This window comes from Suncus etruscus, chromosome 7, assembly GCF_024139225.1.
Source record: "Suncus etruscus isolate mSunEtr1 chromosome 7, mSunEtr1.pri.cur, whole genome shotgun sequence".
In the NCBI taxonomy this organism is placed as follows: Eukaryota; Metazoa; Chordata; class Mammalia; order Eulipotyphla; family Soricidae; genus Suncus; species Suncus etruscus.
In genome coordinates this window covers 25,997,544-26,021,554 of record NC_064854.1, presented here as the reverse complement: position 1 = coordinate 26,021,554, position 24,011 = coordinate 25,997,544, and the positions used below count along the sequence as shown (strand labels likewise).

At 38.4% G+C, this 24,011-nt stretch overlaps 1 protein-coding gene, 1 long non-coding RNA gene and 1 other non-coding gene across 5 annotated transcripts in view; all 3 read left to right on the top strand.

Moving 5' to 3' along the window:
* The window catches only part of NEBL (nebulette), a 380,095-nt gene that overhangs the window by 219,211 nt on the left and 136,873 nt on the right, over nucleotides 1-24,011 (top strand). The gene's annotated exons all lie outside the window — the stretch shown is intronic.
* LOC126014520 (uncharacterized) overlaps nucleotides 1-24,011 on the top strand; it is a 48,444-nt gene that overhangs the window by 8,612 nt on the left and 15,821 nt on the right. The gene's annotated exons all lie outside the window — the stretch shown is intronic.
* LOC126015213 (U6 spliceosomal RNA) lies at nucleotides 5,138-5,244 on the top strand. Its single transcript, XR_007498101.1, has one exon. It is a non-coding gene; the product is annotated as a U6 spliceosomal RNA (small nuclear RNA).

Below are 24,011 nucleotides of genomic sequence, written 5' to 3'. Positions count from 1 at the left end.
GGGTTAGATTTCACTGCAATGGACACATGGGATCCTGAAACTGCTTCAAGCTGGCTGTTGTGGCAGGGAGTACAGCCAACAGTGCTCAGGGGTTAATCCTGGCTCTGAGTTCAGAAATTACTCCTGGAAAGCTCAGGAGACTATAGGGGATGTTAGGGATTGAACCCAGGTTGGCCACATGCAGGGAAAATGTCCTCTTTACCCTCTGTGCTCTTTTTCTAGTCTCCATAATAGGCATACATATTTTAGGGATATGTTTCAAGAGAACAAAAGTAGTCTGTATTTTTCTTACACCTCAGAGAAAAGCAGTTTCTTTCATGGATCTAGATTTAACTGATAAACACTGAGCCCAGGTGTCTGTATGAGGTATGTAAATAGGCCCTGACTGATAAAGCCTGGAATGGCTAGTCTCAGACACAATGTTAGGTTGGCAGGTTTGAGAGAGTAAACCCATATACATATGCATGCTGCTAGCATTGTAGGCACATACCATTACATGATTCCATACAGACACAGAGGGAAAAAAAATCTCAGCTGGAATGTCTGCTGCAGTTGGGAGTGTGCTGGGAAACTTATTGTCAGCATTTAGGCTTTTTTCTTATTGACAATGTTTTTAGAAAGTAAGCTCATCTACTTGAATGCAGTAGTTTGAACTCAAACACAGCCTCTGAGCTGGGGAGAGGGAGATGGCTCAAAGGCTAAGGGTAGGCTGTGTATGTGGGTGCTTTAGGGTTGGTACCTGTAAGGTGCCTTAGTCTTGGGGGTAGCCTCAGTGCACCCAGTAATAACAATCTTAATAGTCTCTTGCCAATGATCATAGACTTTAATCAGACCGATCCTTAAAAAGATCCCTATAGTGGCTTAAACAATCACCTATTTTCTCCACTATCTTCCTGGAAATAAGTATTTCTGAAAGCTGACGAGAAATGAGAATGTTTGTTGAAAGGGAACTTTGACACCCAATGTCAGAATGGGAAACAATGGCATCAGACCACTCAACTATGTTTAGAAGAACTTTGTATCCTCTGTGTAAAGAGAGTTTGACCCTACTTTAAAATCAGAGTAAGATAATTTAGAATTAGTAGAAACACACGTAGGCCAGAATCCAGAACTCCTGCCCCCCCCCCCCCAGTGGTTTGCACCACCCAGCATGTTTAGGCTCTTTGCATTTTCAAAATGGCTTATTGCAGCAGAGCCTTGTTTCTCAATTTTGCTTCCTTATCTTGGAGCTCAAGGGGGAATTGTAACGTTTGATTCTCATTCTAAGTTGAGAGGACCCTGTGAGCTTGGACCCTTTTTAGGAACAACCTTCTGAGTGAGGCAGGCACAAATCCCAATTGAGACAGAAATAAGAAATCCAGCTCTCCCCAGGAGACACGTGAGAGGCAGATCAGCCTGCCCTATGGGACTGGTACCACTTTCAGAAAAAGTAATTGAGAAATATGGGGAGAGGTGCACCAGAGAGGCCATGAGTTTGTCCCCATGGATTGGAGGGGAAAGAAAGCCAGTGGGAGTCACTGGGCTGCTCTGTGTTTGGTGGATAAACCCAGAACCATAATTTATCAAAAGTCAAATGTTGGTAAATATTCCTGAAGATTCCTAACTGTTATATTTTCAACTGGGCACTTAATACCAGGGTCCCCCCACCCCCAAAGTGATATGAAATCCATCTTTCTTCATTCTTTTGGTTTTGTTCTTTCATAAGTCTTTTTTGGGGGAAAAGATAATACCCCCTTACTATCTTTCTGGTACATCATAGGATATTTTTTTTGCTAAATTGATAGTTAATGTCCCTGAAAATCACAGTTAAACTAACCTTCTTTATCAGAGGAGCAAGTTCAAGTCTCTTGAAACATGCTGAGTTATAAGGTCATTCTGAAGGGCAAACAGGCAATAATTAGACTAGACTGAAATGCAACCATAATAAACTGTAATCTGAAAGAAAATTAAAACACAGAAAACACTGCATTATTTATTTGGCTGCAGTGGAAGTGTGCCAGTAAAGAGGCAGCTGGCTTTCTGCTTTCTGGAATGTTTGTAGACTGGAGAAGAAGCTGTCAGTCAGACTGAAGTCTGTGCTTAATTCTTACTCTTACGCCAGACTGCACCAGTGAAGTGGGAACAGATAGAACTAAAGGTGTGGTGTGGGACAGAAGAGAGTTGGGCCATCATATCTGCCCACTTCTCATGAACTCTTCTTCTCTGTCCTTTCCTGTGAAGAATTTTCAGACTTAAGAACTGCTTCAAAGGTAGGCTAGGCCAGACTAGTAGTTCAGATATTACTCTTGCCTTATGTTACTTAGGTTGTTTTAGCCTAAAGAAATATAAATAGTTTTATTTCATTATTCACTGCATCTAAATATCCAAAGCATCTTTAAAACTCATTCACTGCATCTAAATTTCCAGAGCATCTTTAAAATGGAAAGAAAAACACAAATATAGGATTAGAATTAGAATTAAGTATGAGCTCTTCTAGAATAATTGGAATACTTGGCATCTTGTTCACTGATAGTTCTGTTATTTGGATGGAATAAATTGAAAACTGAGACAGGATCTTGGCATGAAAGTGCTTTCAAGGGTCACTTCATTTTGTATTTGTGGAGATAATTGCAGCATTTTCAAACCTCTAATTTATTTTTATTTATAACAGTTTATTTTATGTAGACATCCTAGAAATAACATTATTTGATTACCACCACTCAGATTCCAATTTTAACCATATTTATTAGACAGTGTTCTGTGTTAGTGTTGCAATTTTTTTCCCGAAACTGATGTTTATCATAGAATTTTCATGGGTGTGAATGGAAGATGGTCCTTTTTGTAGGGGTAAATATACCAACTTGTTGACTTTTAGGTATGCAAGGTGGAACAAGTTTTCTCATTGTAGTTTGTCAAACACTTTTGATTATTTAAACTCACAAATGAAACTGTTTCCCAGTTTAGGCTCAGGACTCTAAAGTTTTTTTTTTTTTTTTGACTTTTGTAACCATACCCTGCCATTCTTGGAGGTTACGTCCAACTCTGTGCTTGGGAATCTCTCCAAGTGGTGCACTCAGGAAACCTTGGAGTGCTGGGATTGAACTGAGATGGGACATTCAGGAAGAAATGTGTCTTAACTCCTATACTATCTCTCCAGTTCCCCAGACCCTAATATTTTAGACAATTTCCAAACATTGTCTTCTTTCCCAAGATGCATGGTGACACTCTTCAGGGTTATTTCAATGCCCACTTTAACGAAATGATGGAGGAGAACCAATGTTTCCTCTGAAAATCTGCTTTCACTTTAAAGGGTAGAAGGGAACTCTTTAACTTCACATCTGTGTCATTAAAAGGCCACCATATTCAGGTGGCCTGTCAATGGCCCTGGCTGTTTCCAGAATAAATTCAAAGGCAAATACTATGGCAGACTGGCTGCTGGGGCTGCCCCAGATCTATTGTCTATGTTCACAACTCAGCTACATGCCATCAATAAAGAAAAGCCTGGTCAAGACCACTCAAGTGGTGGGACCCTGAGTTCAATCTCTGGTGCCACACTGCTCTCCAACTTTCCATTGGTTTAATCCTGGTGGCTTCTAAACACTGCTGGCATGATCTGTGGGCCTCTTGAGCACCACCAGGTATTGTTGACACTATTACTTAGGTAATCACAAGTAGCCTTTTTTCTGTTTTGGCAGATTCAGAATCATTTTTTCATGTAGATGTGGATTTAATTTTGCAGTCTTTGCTATGGATGGATATGCATGTTGTGCATTACACAAAAATCCATGTTGGAGAGGCGATTCTAGCTACTTCTGCAATAATAGTGCGCCTAACACTTCTACTATATTGAAGGAGTGATTTAATTTCCCTTTCCCCCAGCCAGCTGAATTGTGGTTTTTTTGAGCCCAGAGAATGGGCCAATCATATTCTTTACCTCAGACCCAGACATGGTGCCTGGCAGGGATTAATATCCAGTGGATGTTTTAATGAATAAATTGTATGGTACTTGGCTTTACCACTGTGTAGCTGGACTTGAATTTCAGTTTTCTTGGCTCTTTGACAAAAGAATGTCTAGGATGCCCTGATATACCTTGTCTGATTTCTTGTATCCTCCTGGATCTTCCCCTTTGATTCCTACCATAGCTAAGTTGCAGTAGCTTCAAGATTTGCCTGTTAAGAACTTTTTGCTTTGTTGTATATGCTATAGTTGTACTTTATTTGAGTTAGAATAGATTAAGTTCTTGTCTCCATATAGGCTCATTTCTTGCATATTGGTAGGAGAGATGAGAGTTTATGAATACTGGTTCATGCATGTTTCTTTTGTCTTCTGTGTCTTGGTAGTTTCCCCTGTATGAACTACATCTGGCATGTATGTAGGTAGAGAAAGGGATCATTGGTTTAAGACCTAGTTTTGGGAAATTTGTGTATCCCAACTATCTCTTCTCTATAGACCCAGATATAGTCCCAGATACTCAACTGCAGGGGCCTTAGACTAGGGAACCAGTGAATAGTGTGCCCAGGAAGAAGTGAAAAATTGAGTGTTGGTGGCATTGTAGAATCCCCGTTTTGATCAAAACTGTGTTTCTTTGTAAGGTAGTGATGGCATCAAATGCTCAGTCCTTTCAGCCTCTGTGTTCTCTGAGAAGTGAATTTAAGTTTCAGAGAAAAATCGGCATTATATTCAGTAAAAGTAATTCTTAGGCTCAAGAACTTTTTTCTTGTCCTATGTTCTGACAAAGTGCAAATATCTCTTGAGTCTGGCTCTATCACAGATGAAACAACTGTCTGGTCTATAGTGGGCAGTGCAACTTTGCAATAATACTTGGAAAAGTCAGTGCAAAACACAGTCTGGTTTTTCTTTCCCAAGCTAAAGAATCTTTTAGGTTGGTTTGAATTGTTATGGAAAGTTTCAAGCAAGGAGCACTTTTTCATGGAAGTATTTAAATCGAGATGTTGTGGCGTACAAAGCTGTTAGTAAGTGAAGCTTATGATATACTCAGTGGGCCATGCACTGAATAAGAAGCCCCAGTCTGGATAGGCAATGAATTCTTGTCAGATAAGAACAATCTGGCTCTTTCTGATACCTGGAGCTGGGAATGATGTGAGACACATACTTTGTTTAATTAAAATCATGCTTGCTCACTTAAAAAAAAGATGGGTGCTCACTTTGGCAGCACATATACTAAAACTGGAACGATACAGAGAAGAGTAGCATGGCCCCTGAACAAGGATGACAGACAAATTCGTGAAGAGTTCCATATTTAAAAAACAAACAAAAATCAATGGTATGGTAATAAAAAGACAAAGACAAGAGAGATGAGGGCCAAGAGGACAAGTCCATGGTAGGAACCTTGTCACAAATACTGGGGTAGTGCAATAGTTAGGTAGTTAGGGTAGAGAAGGGATCACTGTAACCATAAGCATTCAAAATAATCACTCTGGACAAGAACTGGGTGTTGAAAGTGTTGCAATACTGCCCTTGATGGGGCTGACTGATGGAGGGATGGAGGATGAGGTCTTTCTCCTCCAGCTCAGAGCACGCATCTGCCACCCTGTTCAGCTGGTGGTTCTGAAGTGAAGCAGTGGGTAAAAGGCTAGCAGCCAGTCAGGCTTGTGAAAATATCAGCTTTATTCGGAGGACAAGACTGAAGCCCAAAGCCTCAGCATCAGTTCCAGCCAAAAAGCCCCCTGCCTTCCTCAGACCATTGCTTTTATCCCCCAGAATCAGGTACCACCCAATGGTGGGATCAGGAACCACCCAAGGGTGGAAGCAGAATCAGGTACCACCCAATGGTGGGATCAGAAACCACCCAAGGGTGGAAGCAGAATCAGGTACCACCCAATGGTGGGATCAGGAACCACCCAAGGGTGGAAGCAGAATCAGGTACCACCCAATGGTGGGAGCAGAATCAGGTCACACCCTAGGGTAGGGCACAATCATGGATCAGGGTAGGGTCAGTAACATAATAATCCCATTGAAATGTTTACATACACAACAGAAAGTAGTTAGAGTAATATGCACACTATCCCATCACTAACAGTACTGCAAAGCACACTGTCTAACAGGGAAAGAAAGGAAGAGAGAGAGGTATTGAGAGAGAAAGATAGAAAGAGAGAGAACATCTGTCATAGAAGTAGATAAGTGGGAGAGTAAGGAGGAAGGCAGTAGGGAAACTGGGGAACATTGGTGGTGGAAATTGTGTGGTGAAGGGTGTTGGAACATTGTTTGACTGAAACGTAATCGTGAACAACTTTGTAACTGTATCTCACGGTGATTCAATGAGAAAATTTATTTAAAAAAATCAAAATATTATAAATGCATCCAAATCATCCCACTGTACAAAGTCATAAAGCATTAATATATCTTCTTTTCTAACTCTAAAAATGTTACATTTATCTATCACTCATGAGAATCAATCCACCCTAGACAGTATAGAGATGAGTTTTATGAAAATAACATCTGAGTCATACTCTTTGTGAGAACATCTGTTTCTTTGGCCATTTGCTAACTTATTTTGATTAGTACCACTACCTCTTGGGATCATAGATAACAGTTTATAAAATGTATTCTATCAAAGAATTGAAATAAGTTTTCAAACCAGGAGAGACACATGTAAATAGATTTAAAAGCTTCAACTAGTTTGTGGAAATTCCCAGTTTATGCCCATAGAACAGTAAGCGCATTGATAAAATCTGGCATTTGCCAAAGGATTGTGCCTTTTTCCTTCTTCATGCAAACTCGTGCATGTATTTTATGAAGTGCTAATGCAGTTAGTATCTAATGGTTCTAATTTATGCAATTGGATATTTCATAATGGGGTTTCTGCATGCAAGCATTTGTACGCATTAATATTTATGCACGTATTCAAATCAATGCAAGGGCATCTGTCTGAGTATGCGATAAAATTATGCATATGCATGAACATTTGTACCAGGGGATAAGTCCCCAAAGTTAGTGATTGCTGAGGTTACAGTTTGCAACTTTTGTCCTTTTCAACCAAAGTTCTTTGACTAGAAAAGAAAATGGGGCTAACACTAATACTGACAAATAAAGTGTGTTTTAAAAAAGTGATGATGATCTTTAACCAGCGGAATAGTAAGTATTTAATTAGAGGTGAGAATTTTAGAAAGCAGAGTATCTTAATAAATTTAAAATAAATTTAATCTAATAAACTTAAAGCATAGTATTTTATCTAGAGAAAGTTCTATCTTTGATCTCTCTATACGTCAACTGGAGAAGCAATTCTGTTCATTTAGAAATGTACTTTGTTTGTAAATTTCCAGTCCCCATGTTAACAGTTGAGAGGAATCCAAGAGTAAACAGAATAGATTCTGAGATATCACTTTTGCAGTTTAAAGATGTGTGAAAGATCTCTTTTCTTTTCCATACCCAGGCTGAGGAATTCAGAATCTGTCAGCTGTTTGGAAGAGAGTGAGACTTAGAGGGTCTTTGTCAGGCTTAAGCAACATCTTTGCAGTGAAATGTTGGTTAGCTGAAATGCTAAGTTGAAATGCTAGGCAATGAGTATTTTTCATTGTGGGAAAGGAAACGGGGGAGAGGCTTATGAATTACCTAGGCATGCTTAGAGTTATACTATCTACTCAAAGTTCAAATATTACGTATTGTTTTCCATGATGAAGTAGAAGTTTTGTTTTGTCCTGTCTATGGAAGGCTAAGTTATCAGTAGCCATGTAACAGAGCTGAGCGGTTGAAATGTTCCAGATCCCTGATCGACCTCAAGAATTGCCTGCATTGAACAGTTTCACTTACATCATTTCAGGAAAGTCAGACAGAATAAAGTTGGGGCCTATGTGTTGGAGAAGGAACGGAACTGTTGAAGGAGGATTTTTATCTATGTGTTGTCAGTATTATTTGACTCAACTTTAAACAGGGACCATTATTTTAGATTCAGAGTAGGAGTATCTAGTGGGGAAATTCTGCAATAGGAAGGAATTTTGTATGTTGCAGACATAGAAAGAGACATGGGAAGCGGTCTAGGATATATTATGAGATCATGTTGGAGCATGCACAGAGTTTGAGTTTTTATTATCACTTGTAGTGTTTTTACACTGTGAGGCTTAAAGCTGCCTCATAACAGTACTTAATTGATGCTTTCAAAATTCCCTTTTTACAAAAGATCTTGAAATCTCAGTGCTGGGAAAGAGTAGAGTGGTTAGTGTGGGTGTCTAGCATGATGTGCATCTTTTCCCCCCACATGTAGTCTTCAGAGCACTGCAGTGTTTAAGCAGCATTTTTCTTTGGGCCCTTGAATAGCCCTGACAGCTTGGTTGACTGAGAATCCCCCTACCCCACTCCAAAGCATCATCTTTGCTGGTATCATTAGAAATGCAGAAGAGTGGGCATTTTTTAGTGTTACTTTGGTGGTGTAGAACTCCTTTAGCTTCATGTTGAAGCAGGAAAGAAATGTCAAGAACCAGGAATCAGTGAAGACAAATTGTTTCCTTGATTTTTGAGTTTTGATCCATGGAAAAATGGTTTAACTTTAATGAGGGTCATTAGGGAAGGAGATAGGAGGAGGGTGAAAGTTCATTTGGGTGAATATGAACACCCAAGTAGAAGCACCTATTCTGCCATTTTCTTCTGCAACATAAAAGCCAGGTAGTGGATCTCAGCACATAGAGGGGATTTGAACCTGTGACCACCCACTTCCAAGACACTGTGCTTTCTTTCAACCACAGATGTTTCGATTAAAGGTATCTGTTTGTTTTAAAATATCGGAACTTTTAAATCATATATTTGATTTAAATAATTAGCTCTGGTTTACTCTTGTCTCTGTGCTCAGGCTCCTGGTGGGTTTTAGCAAATCATAGGGAATTGCTGACTGTGTGTTTGTGTACCAAGCCTTTAGATCTAGTCATTCCCTGAATATTTTGTTTTAGTTTTGGGGCCACATGCAGCAGTGTTCATGGTTTGTCGCTGGCTCTGTGCTCAAGAATTACTCCTGGCAGTTTCAGGGGGCTGTATGTGGTGCTGGGGAATCAAACCAGGGTGGGTAAATCTAAAGCAAGTGCCTTAGTCTCTGTACAATCTCTCCAGCCCTTAAAGCATACTTGAATTGACATTGATGGAATTGATTCTGTGAAGGAGGAAAAAATGATGATGTGTGAGAGAGGGGTAAGAGCAGAAAGATAGTGAGAAAGGATTTCAAGAGTAAGTGGAGGGCTTCCTTTGTTAGGAGCCTTTGTTAGGAGCTAGAGTAGGTTTATGATGGATGGTTGGAAGTAAGAGAATCGTAATGGAGCCTTTATACTACAGAAATCTTCATTTGTGGGTTCTGCTTGCTCTTCCTTTCCACTGCCTTTCCCCTACCTCCTATGTTTCAGTGAAAACATGTTGCTTCTACACAGCCTACTTCTCAACTCCATCACACATCTTGTGTATATCTAGGCCCTCCTGTGGGCAGAGCCAGATGACCAGTATGGCCACGTTGGTTAGTGAGTATTTGCCATATAATTCTTGCCAGGAAAAAAAAAATCAAACTTTAAAATTTTAATTAATTGAAGCATAAACTCTTACATTCAGTTCAGTTATTGGAAGGTATTCCCTCCATTTGGGATAATTTAGACGAGTGACTACATTTTTCAATCACATCAAGATCCTCAGTAAAATTTAGTGTTTTGGGTTAGGGTGTGCTGTAAATGTTATTCCTAGCTGGAATTTGAAGGTGTAGACAATTTTATATTGACTGAATGAAGCAATAATAATATGTTGAGTTAGCCTATCGGGTCAACTAAATTTTGCTTGATCAAACATCTTTATTTTAAAAGTAGCTTCTAGAAAAGTGAACATTAACATGTGTCTCCCAGTCTCCCATCTTTTTCTTTCTTTCTCTTTCCCCTATTTATTTTTGGGTTTTTTTTTTTTTTTTTGGCCACACCTGGAAGGCTCAGGGATTACACTTCTGGCTCTGCTCTCAGAAATTATTCCTGGCAGGCTTGGGACCTTATGCGATGCTGGGGATCAAACCCAGGTTGCTTGCAAGGCAAATACTCTCCCTCCTGTGCTATCAATCCTCTCCTATAACTATCCTCTTTCTCTTGTGAGGCACTGTCTTAGGGGCTGAACCTAAGAAAGTCTCATGTTTTAGAAATATACCTGCTCATGCTTTTTGAGGAATAACCCAGTTTAGGACACATGGCCAGAGAGAGGCTGCCTGCTTCTGGGTTGAGGGCTGTGATGCTGGGTTTGGGATCTGGCTCTGCTACAGGCTGTGTCCTGGCTCATAGGCCACATGGAAGTCATTTTGCACATTCTTTGTACTTGTGTTCTTCTGTTTACACTAGCAAAGGATATTTACATGGACACTTAAAGGACAAAATTTGGTTTTTAACTCAAGCAGTTGAAATCATGACTCCGAGTCTGGTTTTAATGTACTGTTACTGATATTGCTTTGATTTAATGCAGGATATACAGTTTATAGTTCAGCCTCTCCCTATGCTTGCAGGAAAGGACAAACATTCTAGTTGACTCTTCATGTTTCTTCTTTACTACGAATGATGACCGCCATCTGCTGTGTGCACTCTCTGATAATCATGAAGGGTTGCCATGGACCTCATTCATTGTTTCAAATATGATGATAATTTCCTTGTTTTTTGAGTTTGTACTCAGGAAGAATCCTTAGGAAAGAGGGTATTTGTTTAATTTTCATAGGAGTAAATGCCAAGTTAGTATAAATTCTATTATATACAAATATGAATATTTAATAGAGGTAACATTGTTTAAAGTCATTATGTTTAAGGGTATAATTTCATGCCTCTTCCAAGTATGTCACTACACATTATCCATCATCAAAGTACCCGAATCTCTCTACCACAGTTTGTTGGACCCCTTCCCTCCTTGAGGGACCCCCTCCCACCTCTCCCTTTGGTGACTTCAGCTCCATACTCAAAGTCTAAGGGTTTGTTTTCCTTTGGTCTGGTTTGTTCGCTCACTGTAGCCCACCTATGATAGTTTACTTATGAGTGATTCTCATAATAAAGATTTCCTTTATTTTCCTTATTAAATAAAGGCCACATTCAGTGAAGCTGATGTGTAGGGGACTACACCTTGAGGTGATCAGTAATGATGTGGTCTGATGCTTTGGTGCTTGAACACAGCTGTGGTTGGGGGCTACCAGGGCTATACCAGATGTTGCTGGGATGGGGCCACTTAGTGCTGGGGTTCCAGCTCAAGACCTCTCACATACCTTGAATACTATGCTCTACCACATGCACAATTTCCCTTCATGCGTTGTTAGGCTTTTGGGTTGGTTATATATATATCACTCACAATATTATATACTATCTAATATATATAGTTCAATTCTATACAAGAGCTTGGCTATTGTAAACAGCACTTCATGGAACATAGATTTGTATCATCATGTTGTACTACTGATTTCTTGTTCTTTGCATAGACATCTAGGAATCAAGTTACTGAATCAAATGATATTTTGAGGATTCTATGGATTGTTTTTCATAGAGATAAGACCAATTTAAAATTTCATCAATAGTGCTGAAGGGTTGCTTTATCACTTCGTGTCCCTGTAAGCATTAATGCTTGCTGATCTTTGATCTTTTCGCTATAAACCTTTCTGACAGATATGAGGTTATAGCTCATCATCGTGGGTTAAAATGAAATTTATGACTTCCCATGTGCTTATGGCATTCAAAAACCAGAGCATCTCAAACCAAACATATTAGCCATTCCTCTTACTCTTCCATCCCTCTTATGCAATGTCATTCCCACATATATAGTCACCATAGTCAGACATCTGTCACCTCCAGCCTTGCCATTCTACTGCCTCAGCATGCAGTCACTGGATAAGTTGAACTAATTCAAAATCCTTTCACTCTCTCTCATTCTTTTTTCCTACCTACTGCCACCATTGAGGTCAATGTTGCTAGCTTTCTTCTTGTTCCCTTTCCTTTGGGGTTGTTTCTTCCTTCAACCTTCCTCACCCATCTGGGTTCTCTGTCAGAAGAGGGGCTTTGGTCTCTTTCATCCTTGAGATTTTAGGTTTTAGTGGAGCTTTTGCGTTGTTGACAGGAATATTTGCAAGTTGTATTTTTATCTTTGCGTGCATTCTTTTCCCCTCCCTCCTGAAGACTGTGGGCAGAGCTTGCCTAGTACACTCAGCCTTAGTGTAGCAGGCTCCTGCTGACTGCAAGATCACGTGCTTTACCTTGTACTCTCTCAACTCACTTGGATCCAATGCAAATCCCTCCCTGGCCATTGCAACTAATGAAGGACAGATTTCTTTCTTGAATTCTAAGTCCTAGAGTAATATGTCCCAGGAGAATAGAATTGGATAGAAATCCCTGGAATCTGATATCTAATACTCAATAACCTTGGGACAAACTCTGTATCCTTTCCACAGAGGTGTGTAGGCTGAGCGTTAGGCTCATTGTTTCTGAGCCAACACTTGCAATATGAAACTAAAAGATAAAAAAGGGGACCCAAAGAGAGGCCGAATTTTATATAATCAAATCACAAGTTTCATTTCTCTCTGAAAAAAAAAATCAGTCAAATTTCATAAGGATAGCAAGAGAATTCCCTTAATATAAATCATGCCCAGAGCTCCATGTTACCATGTTACCATTTTCTGTAGCACTTACTTTGGGTTTCTCTCCAAACAAGATATGATTTCAGAAATGAGTCTGCATCCATTCTGCCCCTGGTGAAAAGAGAACAGTTATTTCTGTCTATAATGTAGCAACAAGATGCCAGTAGCTATTTAGGCCTTTTTCTTTTTCAATGCATCTGATGAAGAGATTATTGGCATTTTTATATGGCATATAGGATTTCATATGAGATATAATGGAGAATTTAGTTAAACAAAATGTTCCTTTCTGCTCTTTTGCTATTTCTGGTGGCAAATCCCAGAATTCTAAAGCTGCCTATGCTAATATTACTTTGGGAAATGGGGCAGAGAGTAAAACCAACAATAGGAATAAAGAGTAGGGTTGTGGCTACTTGTACAGAGGGGAGGGGATTGATAGGACTGTGGAGAACTGGGTTCTAAGGAGGAACTGAGAAACATAATTAAAAAAGTATTCTTAGTCATCTTAATGTGGATACACATCGTATTTAACATAGGTGGGTTTAAACCTATGTTAGCATCTAAAGTGGGTCTTTATGCTACAAAAGTACTTTTATGAGTGGCCATTACTTATGCACAGTCCTATCCCATCCTGAATAGAGTACTGGGAAAATTCTTACAAATGTTGAAGAGCGATTGGACTTTTAGGCAGAAGAGAAAGGAGGCGAAAAGAAGTTGCCAAAGATATTCTCCCGTGGAGGAAGCCACTCAAGAACCTCCAGTCTCTGATGAGAATCAGTGGGAGCATTTGACCCCCTCAAATCAACATTGGCTGCTCTTGACAGCATCTGCTCTACCTGATTTTGTTTTTAAATGTTGTTGTTCTCCAAGGAATTCCAGTAATTAGGTTCAACTTAGTTAACACACAGGAGGGTTAGTACTCTTGGCAATGCATGTAATTAGTGCGCTTTCTTTAAAATACAATCAGCCAGGCTCCTTCCTCATAAGAAAGGTCTCCTGTTTGATGGAGAGAGGAAGCCCTTGCTGGGCAATGTGAAAACTGGGAAATGGGGCAGAGAGAGTAAAACTAATAGGAGTAAAGAATAAGGTTGGAGCTGTTTGTACAGGGGAGAGGGATCAAGGGATCATTGTAGCTGTGAAGAACTGGGTTCTAAGGGGTAAAAGAGAAACATGTATTTAAAAAATACTTGTAATCATCCTAATGTGAAAACACATCTTATTTCTCTTTATGGATTATTCTGCAGTCATTAACAAAATAGATTTATGGTTTAAAAGAAAGTGCAAAGCAGACCATATCATATGATACCATTTCTGTATATAATTTTAAATGTCCTACCTGTGCATATATATTTCACATACATTTATATATACATATATTTTTTTCACATACATATTTGTATTGGGCCCATACCTGGCTGTGTTCAGGACTCTTTCCCACCTCTGCACTCAGGAGTCACTCTTGACATTGTTTAAGGGAACATACAGGGTTCTGGGGTTTGAGCTGGGGTCATCTGCATGCCAGACTATACTGTCTCTCTGATCCCCACATGTGAGTATTTTCTGTATCATTGTATATAAAGAATATTTATAACAGAAACATATTATGGAAGAACTACTGAGAGCCTCTGAGGAAAGAATTTTAAGATGTGAATCTAAGCTAGGATTATTGTTTCGGCCTTTTTGGAGTACAGTTTGAATTTTTATGTATATTGCTTTTAAATTGAAACAAGAAGTAGTTAAAAGTGTGTAAAATGGCCGTGACCTTTAGCGATGGGGAGGAGGCTAGTTAGGATGGGCAGATAATCTCTTTGTCCTTCTTTCTTCTGAATCACAAAGCTGAGAGCTCATGGACTCTGGGACTCCTCTTGTTTTATGACCTCAGCTGGATTATGGTTAAATAAGCTTTGTTGGGCTGACCTGGAATTGAACTACTATTTATAATCTTTTTTATATGGAGAAGATTCTACAGTGTTCCAGAGAACATACTCAGCTGAATGGCCTCCACCCATTCACTCATTCTTTCTCAATTTCATGTCTATTAACTCCCCTAAAAAAAGAAAGGAAAGGAAAGACTTTTGACTATTCCAGGAGGCCCTATCCAGCACCATGCTCACTCAGCTCATTACAGAAGACAAAAAACAAAACAAAACAAAACAAAACAAAAAAAACCCACATACTATTATGTACTCAGATAACTTCTGGATTTTTGTTTTTATTTTCCAACAAGGTAACTCAGAATTTTTATTTAAATTTTTTTTAAATCCCCTTTACTTTCTTTTACATACTTCTGGGAAGAAAGTTCTAGGTAGTCAGTAAATATTTATTGGGCCACTATATTAAAATATATGTGTTAAATCAGATTTTTCCACTCTTCTGTGCATTCTTGAATGTGCAACAGAATCCCTCACTTTTGTACATTGTCTGTCATGATGAACCCACCCTCCATCAAGGTCACAGTTGTCAGAGGGTCTTGTGGACACTGATTTGGAGTGATTTGGGTTTTGCCCTTTGGTATCTTAAATTTGTTTTGTCCTAAAAAAGGAAGTCTCTGACTCTGAGAAACCTGGAGGTAAAGGAAGATTACTTTGGAAGGCTGACACAAAGCAAGATCAGAAAATGTGCTCCTTTGGGTAGATAAATTAGGAAGTGCCAGAAAGGATGAGAAGATAAATTTTATCTATCTGCCATCTTTATCATTCCTACTCGTCTTTGGTTTTGTGTCATGCCCGGCGGTACTCAGAGGTTACTCCTGTCTGTGCTTTCAGTAATTACTCCTGGTGGTGCTCAGAGAACCTTATTAGATGCCGGAGATGGAACCAAGGTCTATCATTATAAGGCAAGTGTTCTACTACTTACTATACTACTTACTATAACCCTGCCTGGATTTTGAAGTTCCCACCATCCTGGAACCAAGTCAGGACCTAACTGAATTGGAGTTTATAGGTGCTCAGAGTAGATATTCCATGGGAAGGGCAAAGTGACAGATTAGAAAACACTCCCTTTTCAATACAATAAGAGGCAGATTTAACTTTCCGGATGTGTTCTTCTCAGTGATGTAGATTCAACATCAACCACATAACAGGTGGAAAAATGATCTTCCTCCCCACCAGACATGATTTCCGCTGAAGTTTTCTATTTCTGTGTTCTGCAGTTTACATTATTCACCTCTCCTCTTACTTAGTAGCACCGGTGAATCTCCTCCCCACCATCTACACACACACTTCATTTATGTTGCCGTCTGAAGGACCAATTACAATTAAAAGGAAGAGGAAGAGCAATCACAGAGCTGGCGCCACTCTGCATGCCAGCACCTTGGGAGTGCGACATGCTGAGCTGCATTCTGGAGATGCTCTTCACTATCCTTGTACCCTGAGTGGTCCTATACCACATGAGTACATTGGCTGCTGAAGCAGTTTCTAGACTCTTTGGAGTCTTTCCCTGGAGGTCTTTAAAAATAGAACTAAATGCCCATCTGTCCAAATTGCAGTGGGTGCAGCCCCCAGTGGGGCCTGATTAGAGGAGTCAGGCTACATTTTTCTGTTCAGGTTCTTTTCAGTCTTGAGTGCTCTTCAATGTCTCATTTGGCTTTTTTTTTTTTGGAGGGTATGGCAAAGTCCGAGAAGGGAATTGTTCACACAAGTGGACTTTCTTGCACTGGTGGATTCTTGAGAATTGCAGGACAGATTTGCATACAAGACTCAGAAGATTAAAAGTTAGAGTATATTGGGGCTGGAACGGTGATGCAAGCAGCCTTGCACATTCTCGTCTAGGATGGACCGTGGTTCGATCCCCCCAGCGTCCCATATAGTCCCCCAAACCAGGAGTGATTTCTGAGCACATAGGCAGGAGTAACCCCTGAACAACACCGGATGTGGCCCCCAAACAAAAAATAAATAAATGAATAAATAAAAGTTAGAGTATATTGAAGAGTTGAAATAGATAGGCCTGGGTCCCCAAATGTCCAGACCTCTCCTTTGCCAGTGAGTGACATCACTCATCTTGTCATGCCATTGCCTCATTCTGTGTAAGATGTCCTGGTCCTGTCCCATGTGGTATACTGCCTCCCATGTATTATGTCCAGGTCCTGTCCCTGTGTTGCTCTATCTCGTGTACACTTCCTGGTTCGAATTCCTGTCCCTGGGTCTTTTCCCACTGCTACCTAGGTGTCTTGTCTCAATTTTTTTTTTTTTTTTTGGTCTCCAGCCTGCTGCCTTGTGCTTGTGGCAAGATCCCTGTGTTCTACAATTGTTGCTGGGCCTCAACTGTACCCCAGCAGTTCCTGTCATCATGTCTTAACTTTCCTAGTCTCTAGCCATTAGTGTGACACTATTTTTTGTTTGTTTTTTTTATTTTTGGGTCACACTCGGCAGCGTTTAGGGGTTACTCTTGGCTCAAAGCTCAGAAATCGCTCCTGGCAGGCTCTGGGGACTGTATGGGATGCCTGATTCGAACCAATGACCTTTTGCATGAAAGGCAAATGCCTTACCTCCATGCTATCTCTCCGGCCTCGAGTGTGACACTCTTGTGCTCAGTGTCTGTCCCTACCTGAGCATCCATGCCTTGCCTGAATGTGAACTTACCTGGACATCTGCCAGTTTTCTGCCTTGACTTGGCCATTTGTTCAGGCACAGTTGGCCTGGGCCTAGAGTGGGGAGTGGAAAAGGTGGGAAGGAAGGAAGGAAGAAAGAATGGGAGAGAGGGATAAGTGGGAAGAGAGAGAAAGAGAGACAGGGGGCTTATGATATTATTTATTATATATAATGTTATATATTATTTATATATTATTTTTATTTTATTTTATTTTATGATATTATTTATGATATCTGTTTTGAAGAGTTACCTGTTACATGTGTCACAACATGGTGATTGTCATTTCTGACTTTCTGGACTTAGTGTTAGTGTCTTTCTCTCCACCTTCTAGCCTTTTGTTCATGAGTTTGGCTCTGTGTCCAGAACTTTGAGAGCCATTAATGAAATAAAGCAAACACAATTTGGGAAATATATTTAGGAGTCTATTGCCCACTTTTCCTTCCAAAATATATTTTGAAACACACACACATTCCCCTCTCCCCTCAAAAACAAAACCAAAAAATAAAAAATAAGGCAAATGCCCCACCTGCTGTACTATCTCTCCTGTTGCATGGTTATACAGTTTTAAACTGGGTTATTATAGTTCGAGACATTTTCAGTTCCAAAGCTAAAGTAAACATATTTTTAAAAGTTAAATAATGTTTTCTAAGATAACCTTTTCGGTACATATCTTTTCAGTATGTACCCTTTCAGTATATTTTTTATAATATTCAAATGTTGAATACAGCAAGATCAGATACTGAAAAATTCTTTTCTTTTTTTTTTTTTTTTTTTTTTTTTTTGGTTTTTGGGCCACACCCGGCGGTGCTCAGGGGTTACTCCTGGCTGTCTGCTCAGAAATAGCTCATGGCAGGCACGGGGGACCATATGGGACACAGGGATTTGAACCAACCACCTTTGGTCCTGGATCGGCTGCTTGCAAGGCAAATGCCACTGTGCTATCTCTTCGAGCCCGGAAAATTCTTTTCTACATGGTTATATCACTTACTGAGATATCTTGGTCCATTTATTTTACTTTGCTTTTGAATTTTAGGGATTTTATTTTTGCCATTCGAGTATTTTAAATTTATACTTTTTCATTACATGAAATAATTTTATGATTTTCAAAATTAAAACTGTGAGATAAAGCCATGATGGGAGAAATCTCACTTTTGTCTGATTTCTTGTTCTATTCTGTTCCTTTCTTGAAAGATAATTGTTTTATTTTTACCTTTTAATAAATTTTAGGTCACATTTTTCTTATTTTTAAACATTATAGGTACAATTCTATCTAGCACAAATCCTTCTCTATTTCACCCAAATGGCGGCATTCAGTACATACTCTTTTGTACTTTGATTTTTCCTTTTATTAGACTATCTTGGGGATCCCTTTCTGATTATAGAAGGAGATATACCCCTGGACCTGACAGTTTCTTTATGTGGTTATGTGGTAGTTTATTTAACCAATCCCTTTGGATGAACCTTTGGGTTATTTCCAATGCATTGCTATTATTAGTGTTGCAATGAATAGTTGTTTACAGATATCATCTCAAAATTTTTTACTAGCTCTCTTGAGGCTTGCTTTTTGCAGGAGAAATTGATGGATCAAAGAGTAAATATGTATGTAATTGCGTTAGATATTGCCAAGTTCACCTCCGTCGTATTGAACAATTTTTTATTCTTAATTATAACTAACATAAGAAAGGGCCGAGTTTTCTATAGTCCTACCAACACTGCATTGTAAACTTCTGAGGATTTTTTTTTGCTAATTTTAAAGATAAAAATAGGAAACAAGTGCTGTTTAATTTGCATTTCTCATATCATTAGCAAAGTTGACACCTTTGCTTGCTCCAAGGACTATTTTGTATTTCTCTATCTTTAAACTGTGCTTGTCTTTTGTCTGCACTGGGTTGTTGATCTTTTTCTTTTTAACTTTGTAAATTCTTTATATAGTGGGTCTGTGACTCCATTAAATGGTCATTTCCCCCCTGCTATATTTGTTGACTGTGTTTTACCTTTATGTGTAAACTTTAGATTGCAATTTATTTCTTTTATGTTTCACAGCTAGTTTTGATCAACTTTTGTTTGTTTGTTTTGTTTTTTGGGGGCCACAACTAGTGATGCTCAGGGGTACTCCTGGCTATGGTCTCAGAAATTGCTCCTGGCTTGGGGGGCCATTTGGGATGCCAGATAATCTAACTGTGGACCATTGTAGGCTAACGTGGGCAAGGCAGACGCCTTACCACTTGCACCACCACTTCAGCCCCTTGATCAACTCTTAATGGATTTTTGAATTAGGAATGACTTCCTTCTCCTGGATTATATTTTTCCTATATTTTATTCTATGGTTTCATACTTTATACTAAGATTCCACCTAGGATTTATCTTCATGTAAAGTGAGTAGATCCAATTATATTTGTATTTTTTATATTCCATATGCATGAAATTAATTTTTTGTGGAGCTATACCCAATAATATTCTGGGGTTACTCCTGACTCTGAACTCAGGAATTACTTCTGGCAGTATCAGGGGACAATATGGGATGCTGGGGATTGATCCCGGGTTGACCATGGGCAAGGCAAACTACCATATTCTCTCTTGCCCCAAGATTTAGTTCTTTTGGGGTATCCAAAGCAAAATTTAGGGGATTTAGAAGGCTATTCCTTATGATTATTGATTGGACCACAGAGATCAATATAAGGGTGTGAGAATATAGTGTGGCTAAGGCTCCGTGGTGTCAGGGACCACTTGGGTGACCCTGGGATGATCATGTGGTGCAAAAGAATCAAGCCAATGTTGTGTGCATGTGCAATCTCTCTAATACTATTTATCACAGGATATTCCATTTTGCCATTGACTTGAATGCCCTTTATCATAAGCACTTGTGTCTTCAGACTCTTTATCCCATCTATAAATCCCCCAACAACCAGTAGTTTTAATAACAGAGGTCTTATACTATGACATTTTCCTGTGTGTATAGCAGTGTGAAGTTTGCAATGTAATCATTTTTAGAGAGCTTGATGAAGAACTTTATTTATTTATTTATTTATTTATTTATTTATTTTGTGAAGAGGAGGAAGTAGGGCTTAGAGTGGTTCCACAAATTCATCCAAGTTTGTGTTCATTCCCTATTTAGCATTTACTTATAATTTTACTCATAATTTTTTCCTGTAGATTAACAGGTGTAGCTGGAAACATGTGCTTGGCCAATCTATTGCATTTTCATTTTCTTAGAAAATCTGAATGATGTGTCTGCTATTAAGGGATTTAGACCAATATTATATGCCTTGTCCTGCCACAATATTTAAAATAACATGCATCTTAGTATGTGCATTTTATAACACTAGGAAAAGAAGCCTACCACTGACCTCCAGAGACATGTTAATATTTCAGCTGGATCCTTCCAGACATTTTAATGCATACTCTTTTGGTTTATTATGACTATGCTAAATAGAAGTAATTTTGAGAGTGACAGTATATATAGTTTTTAATCTTATTCAACTGTCACCCAGCTTGGAATGCAAGGTTTATTATTTCATGATTAATTGCTGAAGAATGTGCTAATTGGAGAAGATAAATTATTTGTCCAACTTCACATAACTGGTCAACAGTGAGACCTAGATTTCAACTCCTCCTACATTTTACTTGAACACTACTTTCACTTGGTTCTGTGTATATTATTTTAAATCTTAATATGTTGACAGAAATGTCTGTCCTTTCCTCAATGATCATATTATGTTATATTTATAGTAAATCTAAGAACCTTTTTCTTTTTGGGAGAGGGCATACCTGGTGGTACTCAGGGATTATTTCTGGCTCTTTGCTTAAGAATCACTACTGGTGGGCTTGGGGGGGGCATGTGGGGTGTTAGAGATTGAACTTGGGTTGGCCTTCTGCAAGGCAAGCACCCTATCTGCTGTTCTGTCTCTCCAGCACCAATACTCTAGTATTTTTTACTCTATAAAAACTGAGTATTCTTCTCTGCTTAGTACTAGGTATGTGTGGAATAGTTAGTTCCTACTATCATGAGGTTTATAATTTAGTGCATTGAACTTGCATTGCCTTAGAATAAATAAGTTATTCATTTATTTATGAATTTATTTATACATTATTATGTATACAATCAACCCATAAACTAGTAAAGTTTTTATTCTTTAATTTGGAGGATAAACAATTGTTGAGCAATGGTGAAATTGCCTATGGATACGGTGCAGGAAGGCATTTGCCTTCCTACAGTTGACACTGCTTCCATCCCTGGTATCACATGTGGTCGCCAGGTGTGACCCATGAGCATAGAACCAGGTGCACCCCTATGTGTGGCCAAAACTTCAAAACAAAACAAAATTGTTGATCAATACACTCTCTTGCATGTCAATTTAGTGTTTGTAACTCCTGTCTCACGCATCACTCTTTTCTTCCTAGAGCCCATGTAGAGAACAGACTGTGTTACCTTCAGCTGGGGTCACATTTTCTCCCTAACCAAGTGAGGTGCTTTTTAAGTAAAAGGAATATTTGAAAGCTAAATTTTTTCTTTTAGCTAGAGCTTCCTAAGGAAAATTTCAGAACAAGGGTCTACCAGGGGTCCTCAAACTTCTTAAACAGGGGACCAGTTCACTGTCCTTCAGACTGTTGGAAGGCCAGATTATAGTAAAAACAAAAATTATGAACAAATTTCTATGCACACTGCATATATCTTATTTAGAAGTGAAGAAACAAAATGGGAATAAATACAATATGTGGCCCACAGGCCGTAGTTTGAAGACCCCTGGTAGACCCTAGCTATTCCTAGAGCTGATTTTTGAATATTTAAATGTTGATAATAGGCTTCCATTTCTACTCTATCTACTTTCATAGTTATTCAATTTAGTTATATTCAGAGTTGTATAGGCTAAGAACTTAGGAATTCTTGTTAATTGCTTAAGAATTCTGACATTAGCAATCTGTGATTATCAGAAATCTAGTGAAACTGGAGGATTTCTTGATTACCTTCTGAATCATCATGTTTGATTTTAACCTATAAAATAAAAAGCCAACTATTTATAAAATAAAGGATGATCTAGTTAATAAGGATTTGTCATATAGAGATAGTTTTATATGCCTTATGTTGTTAGGTTATAGTAACATTTGGAAATGAGTTTTAACAAATATGTTTTAAATAAAATGTTCATTTACTCTCTGGAGAAATTCTGTAGTTTGAGATCACATTTAAAACATCACTTTCAAATTACTCAAGATGCTATGACTGATTTAACTATTAGTCTAAAAAACATTTGTTGGTAAATATTATAATTATAGATTAACTTATTTTCATTTATTAGACCCCTCCTTACTATATTAAAGGACATCTAAGAAAATATAAAGAAAATAAATCTTTGGTGACAGCATCTTCAATGTATGTTATTAAATTTATTATTAAACCTGTGTAAAGTAAAAGAGTTTTATTGAAAGAAATTTACTTAGAGAGGTGTAAGGGGAGAGAGGAAAAATAGAAATACATGTTCAGGAGACAAATGGACTTCTCAGAGAGTGAGAAAAACCTTTAAAACTACAGTTCTGTATGAGAACTCATACATTCAAGTTTTGAACATCTATTTGTATATGTAATTTCTTTTAGCTTAAAGCATGCTAAAAATATCGCATCTTGTAGCATACTTACAAAATATGTTTAAAAAAGTCTTCCTATCTGTCCCTCACTTTTACCTCTAAGCACTCAGTACCATCAATAATACCTCTTGACTCAAACTAATGGAACAAATTTATTGTTCACTGAATGACCAGTTCACTTTCTCCCAGGGACAGTGTCCGTTTACAATCAATGAGATATTGCTGGATAGTCAGGTGATTCATAGAAGTTTGAAACCTGAGCATGACTCACTCAGATACATTTATTGGCTCTTGGTAAAGCTTTGTGGATGAGTCTGATTTTAGAAAACGGACTTTTCAAAGGTCTATAAGGTGATGTGGAAAGAACTTCCCTACACTAATATAAATGGCTCCAGGCATAATCTGGACGTTCATTATTGTATGTATCCTATGTAAGCCTGCTATAAAATTGTATTTATTCAATGAATTCTCTACTAATAGCATCTAATATTTAACCAGAGAATGCAAGGATAGTTCTACTTTAATGAATTTATTAAAATAATAAAATCAATATGCTACTGATAGTGATCCAGAAGTCAAATAAGAGAAGCTATCAGATGCTGAGAAAGCATTTGGTAAAATTCAACCATAATTTCTGATACAATATTTTCAAACACTTGGTTTTTATGCTTTTTTGCTATTTCCAGAAAACTGAACATTTATCATTTTAATAACCAGACAAGAATTTGTAAAAGGTTTTAAAAGCTCCATTGGGACTGATATCATATTTCTTTGTATTCCAAGTTCCTATATCATGTAATGTTGTCTCAATAAATATTTTTAATGAAGCATTTCATGATAATAAAGTAGTCTGGTTTTTGAAAATTGTTCAGAAAACAGTATAGAGATATTTTTCTTTGTCTTATGGGACAACTTGCTTAAGGAGTGTACCTTGCTTTAGGTATAACATTACTAATTAGCAATGTCCTTGGGAGAACAAATTGTTTTTCTTTAGGAAGGAACTTGGAAAATTGGTCTCTTTAACTTCTCAATCTTCTTTTGAACTTTGACCTCCTTTCCTGAGCCGAGTCAGTGCCTTAATAAGACTTAGTAAGGTCATATTATATATTTACTCCAAATATACTTTATTTGGACAAATCCTTCCTAAACTCAGAATAACTGACTTTGTCTATTTTTTCTTTTTTTTTTTCTTAATTTTGGTTTTTGGGTCACACCTGGCAGCGCTCAGGGATTACTCCTGGCTCTATGCTCAGAAATTGCTCTTGGCAGGCTCGGGGGACCATATGGGATGCCTGG